The sequence below is a fragment of the Liolophura sinensis genome, chromosome 11 (assembly GCF_032854445.1).
Source record: "Liolophura sinensis isolate JHLJ2023 chromosome 11, CUHK_Ljap_v2, whole genome shotgun sequence".
NCBI classification, from domain to species: domain Eukaryota; kingdom Metazoa; phylum Mollusca; class Polyplacophora; order Chitonida; family Chitonidae; genus Liolophura; species Liolophura sinensis.
This window is the reverse complement of record NC_088305.1, coordinates 18,870,377-18,881,961: the sequence shown is the minus strand read 5'-3', so window position 1 is coordinate 18,881,961 and position 11,585 is coordinate 18,870,377.

Here is an 11,585-nt window from a genome sequence, read left to right as displayed (position 1 = left end):
TAACAGCAGTAGTGTGTAGAAAGAAGCGACAATGAAGACGAAAGATACCGCCAGTGCCCCGCAGTAAAACGCCCATCTGTCGTTCACCTCACAGTTTTCTTCATCCAAGTATTAAATAAATTGCAGTTTTCTTTCAGGCCCGCGATGCCCCATGAAGTTTTCCATCCGGTTCAGTAACTTGATATTCGAAGATAATTAAATACAGTAGAAATTTATATGTCAACCTAAAAACGGGGCGTTGAGAAAATAAATCATTAAAATGAAAAAGTACCAAAAAAGAAAGAAAAAAGAAAAAAAAAACCATTAATGAAAGTATCCTTTTCTTGATAAATTGAATTTTTGCCATTGTGACTATAGACGAAGGCTAAATTTTCAAACCAATTATAAGGTTTCCAGCTGTGAAAAATGTAGGCCGTGGGCTTTTTTGGAAATATACCTTAAGTCTAGCTGTACTAATTAAATGAAGTAGGTCTCAGGTGATTTTTTTATTCGTATTTTCTGTACAAAAGACTACAGCAGTTCTTTTAAATTTTCAGCTTTTATTCCAACCGTAAACCCTTAAATAGTAGCAAATTATGTACTAATATGTACTGGCTTCAGCAGGTTTAAATCATAAAACTTAATTGTTAATTGCAATACATTAGACGTCATTGGTCTAAAACTAACCAAAATGCTGTGTTGTCATCACATTCAGTTAACAATAACACGAAAACAATTCAAAGGGACCATCTTTAGAGGGTGCTTAGTCCACAAACAGGGATCATGCCTCGGAGATGCTTAGTCCACCAACCAGGATCAGGCCTCTGGGATGCTTAGTCCACCAGCAGGAGCCAGGCCTCGGGGATGCTTAGTCCACCATCAGGGACCAGACCTCGGGATGCTTAGTCCACCAGCAAGGACCAGACCGATGCGATGCTTAGTCCACCAACAGGGACCAGACCGGTGCGATGCTTAGTCCACCAACAGGGACCAGACCTCGGGGATGAATAATCCCCCAACAGGGACCAGACCTCGGGGATGCTTAGTCCACCAACAGGAACCAGGCCTCCGGGATACTTAGTCCAACAACAGGGACCAGACCTCGGGGATGCTTAATCCACCAACAAGAATCAGGCCTCGGGGATGCTTAGTCCACCAGCAGGGAACAGGTCTCGGGGATGCTTAGTCCACCAACAGGGAGCAGGCCTCGGGAATGCTTAGTCCACCAGCAGGAACCAGACCTCGGGGATGCTCAATCCACCAGCAGGGAACAGACCTCGGGGATGCTTAGTCCACCAACAGGGACCAGACCGGTGCGGTGCTTAGTCCACCGGCAGAGACCAGGCTTCCGGGATGCTTAGTCCACCAGCAGGGAATAGGCCTCGGGAATGCTTAGTCCACCAGCAGGGACCAGGTCTCGGGGATGCTTAGTCCACCAGCAGAATCAGGCCTCGGGGATGCTTAGTCCTACAGCAGGGACCAGGCCTCGGGGATGCTTAATCCACAAGCAGGGGGAAGGCCTCGGGGATGCTTAATCCACGAACAGGGACCAGGCCTCGAGGATGCTTAGTCCAAAACCAGTGACAAGGCCTCGGGGATGCTTAGTCCAGCAGCAGAATCAGGCCTTGGAGATGCTTAGTCCACCAACAGGAACCAGACCACGAAGATCCTTAGTCCACCAGCAGGGAGCAGACCTCAGGGGTACTTAATCCGCTAACAGAGACCAGACCTCGGGTATGCTTAGTCCACCAGCAGAAACCAGACCTCGGGGATGCTTAGTCCACCAGCAGGGACCAGACCTCGGGTTTCCTTAATCCACCAACAGGGACCAGACCTCGGGATGAATAGTCCACTGGCAAGGACCAGACCGGTGCGATGCTTAGTCCACCAGCAGGGACCAGGCCTCGGGGATGCTTAGTCCACCAGCAGGGACCAGACCTCGGGGATGCTTAGTCCACCAGCAGAATCAGACCTCGGGAAGGCTTAGTCCACCAGCAGGGACTAGACCTCGGGGATGCTTAATCCACGAGCAGGGGCCAGGCCTCGGGGATGCTTAGTCCACAAACAGGGACCAGACCTCGGGATGCTTAGTCCACCAGCAAGGACCAGACCGGTGCGATGCTTAGTCCACCAACAGGGACCAGATCTCGGGGATGATTAATCCCCCAACAGGGACCAGACCTCGGGAATGCTAAGGCCACCAACAGAATCCAGCGTTATGCAGGTATACACTAGAAAAATAAAGACAACATCATCGAGAGCAAAACCAGATCAACCAGGACAGTGTGATAGCTAGAAGTGATGTGAGGGGAATTAAAGTTTCTTTAAGTGGTAAAAAAGAGGTATAGAGAGTGGCATAGAAAATGGTAGATCTGAGGTCTGTTTCATAATTCTTCCGAGCTTAAATTTCATAAATACAAATTTGTACACTTCCACTGGCCATGTTGGATCTCAGTCATTTCGAGTGTGCTGTGCTCAAGATGTCAACTCCGTAAGCTACCAGAACAGATTTCCTTTAATCGTGATTTTTTTTGTGAATTCATATCACGCAGTTGTTCGAGAAAAACAAAGACTATACCTAACTATAATTAACTGGAACATCGACAGCCAGCTGAACTTTGCTATCTTCGAATCGAGTCGGCCGCTGTCGGCATGACCTGGTAAAAGATATGATCGTGGAACGTATTAATTAAATCAAAGAGGCAGTACACAAATAAATAGGTATGTATGCTAAGGGTTGAGCGTCGTACTTGACAAGTTTTCAGTCATATGGCATTAGTGACTAGTATACTGTGTCGTCTTGTGGCCAGCCGAGCCCATGCCGCCAAATGCTGCCGTCACTCAAGTATCATGCCGAAGAAACCAGAAAACATCACAACCCACCCAGTCACATTATACTGACACCGGACTAACCAGTCCTGTTTCCTTGGTCTAACGTCTAAGTCCTAAGTACCAAGTGAGGCAGCAACAAGTACCATTTTCAAAGCCTTTGGTATGATCCAACCCGGTACTTCAGTACTCCAATAATAGATCGATATACAAGGTGTTTTGGTAGTTTCAGTTTTAAATATGGTTTTAATCATTAACAGAAGCAATTTCAAGCAACTATTGTAAAAATGAAGACAATCGTGGTTGTGGGAAGATCAACCGAGTTTACCCTATAATCTATTTCTTCTAGCCAGTCACCTATATCAAATTGACTGCTAAATCAGTCATACCCACTACCAAAATTGCGTTTACTCAGTGACACGTAACAACACAAGCTCTTCATATGGATATGACTGAAATCCATATGTCTGCACAGAAAATGAAGTTAGAACACATTTTCTAATTTCATAATATTAAACTGCATAAGCTCGGTTTGACGGCAAGAACTCATTGCCATAATTATTTAAAAAAAACCCAGTGGAATGCTGGGTATTGGGCAGAGTTCAACATGTTCTGACAAATGGCATCACCAGCTACCTAAACTCCTATCGACGTTAATCCGAACCCTGTTTTTGACACTGCCATATTTGACACTGCTCGCGCGTTTCAGTTTAATGTAACCTCATAACTAAATTTTATTTCTTATCTTGTATTATATGATCTCATGGCAGTATCGTTTTAGAGCTGGGTGTTCCATAATTCTGTTATAAAAAAAACAATATAGTCTATTCGCGGAGGCAGTAATGCAGGCTGTGTTACTGCATGGAGTTTTTTTTAACCGCATGTGGGTGCTGCTATCAATATGTAGAGCTTGTGTTGTACGTGTTTCTAAAGAAAAGCAATTTTGGTAGCGAGTATGACAGAACACAGATGGCGCTTTGCCAAGTTCATGAGCTGTCCAACTGGATGCCTCGGTTGCATTTGTAGTATTTGCGATTGTATGGTATTAATCATTCAGAGATATCAAAATGATATGAATTCAGAATTACTTGAAGATCACGGAAAACCTGTTTTTGTGGATTATTTACACTCTGAGTAGAGCGCAAGCAACAGGACTGAGTTCCAGGATAGTGAATGCAACAGCGTTTTAATATGGAAGCTAAGCTGGGAACATGGCCAACCAATCTCAGTGCTATTAAACTGGTAAAGCAATGCTTGAGGTTTTAAATCATACTTAACAATTTTCCAGTCATATGACGACGAGGAGTCAACAGGTGTATGTACATATACATGTGTCTCCTTGTGGCAGGGCGAATCCGTGCCGCCAAAATGCTACCGTCTCTGGGTTATCATGGCGAAGACACCAGACGTGACACCACACCCAGTCACATTATACTGACATCGTTCCAAGCAGTCCTGCTTCCTTCACCTAACTTCTCAGCGTTCAGCGCCAAACGTGGCAAGAGTTAGTACCATTGTACAGTACTTTGGTTTGACGCGACCCCGATTTGATCCCGGACTTCGGGGGCGGGCGCTCTAGACAATTTTTGAGGTGTCTAATATGGTATAGATATCTCGAACTGGAATGCTTCGGAATCATACTTGCTGTGGCTTGGTTTAGTGAAAAGTTTCCGGCGGCTAGCTCCCAAGTATTGCAGAATTGGATAACTCATACTGCCTTCCTCGACGATCGTACGTGGGAAAATCTGTTAGCAGCTTGCGGATGGTTGTGGATCTCCCCCGGACTATTCTTGATTTCCTCCCACAATCATGCTGGCCGCCGTCATATAAGTGAAATATTGTTCAGAACGGCGTAAAATATAAATAAAAATGTAATCAAATAAATAAATAAATAAATCTTAAACAAACAAATAGTGCCCAACAACAACCACACTGTCCCCTAAGTCTAAAAAAAAAAATTGTGAAATTTAACAGAAAGTCTATTTTCTGAGTGATGCTAGAATGAATTCAGCTATTGCAGCGGATTATTCTGTTAAATATAACAGACATATTTTATTAATTCAACATAAATATTCTGCTTTCAAGTCCAGCTCATGCTGGCTTCCTCTCCGGACGTACGTAGGAAGGTCCGTTAGCAACCTGCGGATGGTCGTGGGTTTCCCCCGGGCTCTGCCCGGTTTCCACCCACCATAGTGCTGGCCACCGTCATATAAGTGAAATATTCTTGAGTACGGCGTAAAACACCAATCAAATAAATAAATAAATATTCTGCTAGACTAACAAGATATTATGTTGTATGTTGTGTTATAATAAAAGAATACACTCTACTCTAGCATCACTCAGACAACAGATTTTATGTTAAAATTAACAGATAAATGTTTTGAATATACAATTATGCCCGTTTCAGCTGAAAAGCGTGGTTCATTTATCAGTTCAAACGTTCTCTGTGTCAAGGAACACTAAGTAGTCTCAGCTAATGGATACAGCGTACTTAACGCTCAAGTTCACCCTAAAAGAGACGTCTCTTTAATCCCTCTACTGCTGGCCATCATCTTACCCGAACCTCAATGGTCTCATAATAGCGGCATTTCATCATTCGAATCAAAGCTAGTGTGGATAAAAATGAGAAACTAATTAGAAAGCAGACAACATAACTGCCTCGGGATAAACAGGTTGCTTTTCTACGTAGTTAACATTCTGTTTCCTTCGTCTAATTATCAGGAACGCCAGATTTCTAAGAGCTCCGCGCTGTTCCGTGAGATGAACCTTAGGATCAACAGCTTCATATCTGTAGATTATCTAACAGAATGGAAAATGAACTGCTTTAAGAAACAGGCGACAGTGAAGAGAGAAAAAATAAACACTGAAAAGAAAAAAAAGAAAGAAATAATCACTGGTGTGAATTGCCCAGGGCTCCCTTTACACAGATTTCGTCATTGTGATTAGATTAGCAACAACTTTGCAAACAGGTCGTAAGAGTTAACAAGCGCAAATTTATAATAGCCCGCGTGCAATTTGGTGTAGCCTTATGTACAGGCACTTCGTTAAGTAATATCATAACACAGTTAAATCATAGGCTGACAAAGATACGACCCACCGCCTGCGTGACACACAGACAGACTAAGCGACATATAGAGCAGGGGAAGGATTCGGAAAACTTCACCAAATGTTTCTTATTCGTGAATGGGGTTATTTGGGAGTAATGCGCCATAAAACGACGTTATTATTGAGGAAAGATAAGAAATATGGATTTATTGACATTTTTTGAAAGTGGATCCTGCAAGTGGCATGTAAACAGTATCCAAACAGACTCTATGGTAGTTTACGTCAGATTTGGGTGTCCTAGATATAGCGAAAGCGTTTGTAAATGGATCATACATGCGATAGTAGCCGTGCAATGACAGTAGGCGTCAACGGCATGTGGGAAATGTTAGTACCGTACACATGAAAGTTAAATGCGGTACAGTGATATTGTTGAAGAAAGCAAACATATACATCATGTTACAACCCAAACTGTATATATTATAAACAGATGGCTTGTTCGAAATACACGACAGTTTAGCCGCACAAAAAAAGTAACCAATACCAGCAGATTTTATTTTACAACAATTTATTAGGTTTAACAAGAACAGATAACAAGACTTTTACAAATACTAAAGTACTTAAGTTTAACAAGAAAGGATAGCAGTATCTGTACAAATACTAAAGTACTTACATGTACAACGGTGTCAAGTCCAAACGGACGCATATATTCCACAATGCAGAAAACCATACAGGCATACATGCACGCATAAGAGGGAAAATTAACTGAGTATAACTGAGTGTATGACGAAATATACACAAAATTCCACAGACATGGTCCGTGAACTAATATGCACTGTGCACACAAGAGCACAAATTATATATACAAGTTCAGACTAAACAAGTGCTATAACAAAGCCAGAGGTTATAAAGACACCAAAATTCAGCACAAAAGGCCTACTAAAGTAATACACAGCGAAAGCATCCAAAACTCTCAATAATTCTCCTTTCTCCCCTTTTGACCTGCTTTCATAGGTCTTATCTAGACTGGTGGAATTTTCTAGAATAAGAAAATTCTTAAACACTTGTTGTAAACAAACAGGCCCCGAACTGAGGGTATTCTGGAGCATTCTAAGGCAGAGGCAGACAGCAGGCCCTGAACTCAGCATATGTAAACAGTGGCAAGCTAAATTTAGAAGCTGACGGCAGTTGCTCACGTAACAATCAATAACACGGTGAGTTGAACAATGACATTTCTTACACAACCAACAAATATATAGGCCTTCCAGTGTTACATTGATACTGTTCTCACAAATGCAACGAACGAAAGGTGTATAAAGGTCAACACAAGCCGCGTACCTACATGTGTAGGGGATAAGAAAATCTTACGTCATCTGAAGTTTGAACTTAATCCTAAGAAGACTTTCTATGGTGACTTTATTCTGATATACGCCAGGAATGTTGGTCTCTTCATTTGAAGGCTTAAAATCATGACGACGACCAGAAACTGTTTATCAGTACAAATGTTTCACATATTTCATTTATACCATCGGCAGGTTGCTGCAAGTCTTTTCCACGTATGGCGTGAGGGGAAGCAAGCATGAGCTGGAGTTGAACTGATAGCGATTGCTTCGGTCAGAGGCTCCTCGGTAATTGCACCGCCCTCGCACTCTAACCATCTCGGTCACGGAGACCCACGTGTATATTGGATACAGGTGGTGGTATAGTATAACACCACCGGAATTGTTGGGGACGTCTACAGTTGGAGTTAAAATCGAGAGTGTTATAAAATACAGTATGGAAAAATCAATGCGCCAACAACACTGTTCCCTGCTACGCGAATCAGAGGTATTCTGTGAAAAGAAGTGGTAGAAAAGATAAGACTCAACTCAGGGATAAACTGGCTATCTATAGTTAAACAGTTTTCTCTTCAGCCGTTAAGATTGATCGCCTTAAGGACATCAGTTTTCTGTCAGATTTGCACTATCCTGGGAGAGCTATCTTCCGGATCAGTATCTTGCTCTCCACAGAGCATCTAACTGAATAGAATATTAACTCCTAGCCGCTGAAAGATATATTCTTCATCTCCACTCTCTCACCACCCCCCCCCCCCCCCACTAAAAACACAATGTGAAAGAAAAAAATTGTGAAGGAGCTTTTTTCAGTTGCGTCGTACAAGGCTTGAGTGATACCAAAGATTTAAGTGATTCCAACTGCGAACTGTTCTTAAGTTTCTCTTTTTTGAACGTGTGAACGTTTTTTAAGCTTTAGTGAAGAATATACACTCAAAGAAAATTCCACTGTCATCAGGTACCTTCCCGTGTGTATTATGAGAAGCAGGGTAACTGTTAGAATAGCAGTCAAAACAACTGTCAGGATAACTGTCATGACAACGACCAGGGTAACTGTCAGAACAACTGTCAGGACAACTGTTCGGACAATTGTTAGGATAACTGCCGTGACAACTGTCAAGATAACTGTCGGGATAACTGCCAGAATAATTGTCAGGACAACTGTCAGGATAACAGTTAGGAGAATTGTCAGGATAACTGCCAGAATAACAGTCATAATAACTGACAGATAATTGTCAGCACAACTGTCAGGATAATTGTCAGGATAACTGCCAGGATAATTGTCAGGATAACTGCCGGAATAAAAGTCAAGATAATTGTCATGACAACTGTCAGGATAACAGTCAGGATAAGATTCAGGATAAATGTCAGGATAATTGCCAGGATAACAGTCATATAAACTGAAAGGATAAATGTCAGGATAACATTCAGGATAATTGTCAGAATAACTGCCAGTACAATTGTCCGGTTAGCTGCCAGGATAATTGTCAGGAAAACTTCCAGGATAGCTGTGACCATAACAGTCTGAAAAACCGTCTTAATAACTGTCACGATAACAGTCTGGAAAACCGTCACGATAACTGTCACGATAACTATTAGTGTAACGGTTAGAATTCACAACGTTCACTTCAGTTGACACGGTTGGAATTGTGAGACAGACTCGCAGAATCCTACAAAATGCAGACATGAACAGTCAACTGACTTCATCATTAAAAGGTACTGAAAACCGAATGAAATACAGTTCGTGAAATTTTCATTCTTTACGACAAAGCCCTCAATGTGAAATCAATTTTATTAATCAAACAAAATTTACCTGTGTATGGCTGATGACTGAAAATATCCCACCGTCAAAAATGGGAGGAAAACGTATTAAGACACCAAAACTGTATAAGCTTATAATGCGCAATCTTTTTAGCACGTACTAAACGCAGTGATCATAAAACAGTGATAAGTGTTATGAATATTGACTTAAATAAATAAAACGAAAATTTCCGCTAGAAGAATGCTATGTATCAGAGGTAGGAAAGTATGCCTTTGGTAAAGTGCTTTTTAATATGTTTCCCACGAACTATTGGAATTTTATAAAAGAAGCAGTTCCCGGAATTCGTGTCGACATGTATAACAGCTAAGGGAAATCGAAGTGTTGAGCCCAGGACAACGAGGGAATTTGATCAGATGTCAACAATAATCTGTCTGTAGAGCTTGGCAGCGGACTTGAGATTACAACTGACACTTAAAGACATATATTCAGAGATTAGTAGTATCATACTGTATATGAGCATCCGTGCACCAGATCTGGTGGACAAACAAGAGGACACACCCTTCCGATGTGTCCGAGCCGGATCACTTTGTGGTGAGATGGGAAGGGCATAATGCAATGTCTTCAAGATTGATAGATATCGTCATTGTTGTACAGTGACTATTATGGGCTGAGGAAAGAAGAGGCATTTTCGTTGAAGTGTATTTTACTTGAGACATATCTTATAAAGTTATGGTACGGCGGAAAACAGCAGTCAAAAAAATAAATATACTTGTTACTTATCAAAGGCCTCTTGCACAAAGCAGTCGCAGCCTAAGCTTACTGCCCTAGCAACGTATGGTTTTACCATATGTCGCCATGCTGGCTTAACCTACTGTGACTTTGTGCAAGAGGCCTCATATCTATACTTCGCACTTCATTGTAAAGTTATCACAAAGACCAGAGCCGAGTTGGCAGGGAAAAGTAAACAGATTGCCATAACACATCCTGATCTCCAGGATCTGTGGACATCCTGCTTGCTCGGATGTTATTAAGTGTGATTAAAGGCGTATAAGTATAAATCAATATCTTCGTGTTGAATAGAAAAACGGAATCGAACTACGTTAGTGCAGAAATAAATTCCATCAACATAAAACATGCCTTACTAAACCGCTGAATTACAGTTGCATTTTCAAATTTATTTATTTGAGTGTTGTTTGAACACTAAACTCAACTCAATTTTACTTATGGTTCAAGAGTAAAGAGTCAGTTTTTGATAAAGTAAGTCACGAACCAAGTAACGTAAGCACCTGCACCACACATTGGTGGCATACGAGTAATCTTGAAATGCCTCCACGATTGCTTGTCACCAAAGATCTACGAACAAACCAAAAGCTGTAAAATCTACAAAAGTCCCTACCCCAGCCAGCTTCCTATTTCTGCCATTGGAATAGTAGTTAATAAAGTAGATATTTTCTCTAAAAAAGGTTTCCGGTAGTGTTTGGTAAACAGCCACTCATGTGCTTATGAAACCCTTGTGCATTGTGCACACTGTCAATGTGCTGCCGAATCCACTGTCAATGTGCTGCCAAATCCACTGTCAATGTGCTGTCGAAACCACTGCCACTGTAATGCCGATACCACTGCCACTGTGATGCTGATACCACTAACATTGAGCTGCCGATATCACTGCGATTGTGCCGCCCAAATTTCCGCAATTGTCCTACCGAAACCTCTGTCATTCTGGTGCCGAAAACATTGCCAATGTGCTGCAGAAACCGCTACCATCGTGGCGGCCAAGCCATTGCCAATGTGCTGGTCATGGCGAGGGGGTGACCAGAAGACGATCCAGAAAATCTGCAGACAAATTTTTCCTAAGAATTAATTTATCACCAAGCGGTTTCCGCAGAACGTTCCAGCGGGGCTGGGATTTCTCTAATTAAAGAGATAAAACCGTTAATCGGAAAATTAGTTTGTATAGGTGTCAGTTTAGTACACTTCCTAGAAATCAGCTAACCAATACAACAAAGCAATACCAGTAGATCGATACAACAGCTGCATTTGTAAACCCTAATAGTGGGTAAGGAGAAGACAATACCAGCTGACCGATACAACAGCTGCACTTGTAAACCCTAATTGTGGGTAAGGAGAAAGCAATACCAGCTGACCGATACAACAGCTGCATTTGTAAACCCTAATAGTGGGTAAGGAGAAAACAATACCAGCTGACCGATACAACAGCTGCACTTGTAAACCCTAATAGTGGGTAAGGAGAAAACAATACCAGCTGACCGATACAACAGCTGCACTTGTAAACCCTCATGGTGGGTAAGGAGAAAACAATGCCAGATGACCGATACAACAGCTGCATTTGTAAACTCTAATAGTGGGTAAGGAGAAAACAATACCAGCTGACCGATACAACAGCTGCACTTGTAAACCCTCATGGTGGGTAAGGAGAAAACAATAGGCCTACCAGCTGACCGATACAACAGCTGCACTTCTAACCCTCATGGTGGGTAAGGAGAAAACAATACAAGCTGACCGACACAACAGCTGCATTTGTAAACCCTAATAGTGGGTAAGGAGAAAACAATACCAGCTGACCGATACAACAGCTGCACTTGTAAACCCTCATAGTGGATAAGGAGAAAACCATGCCAGCT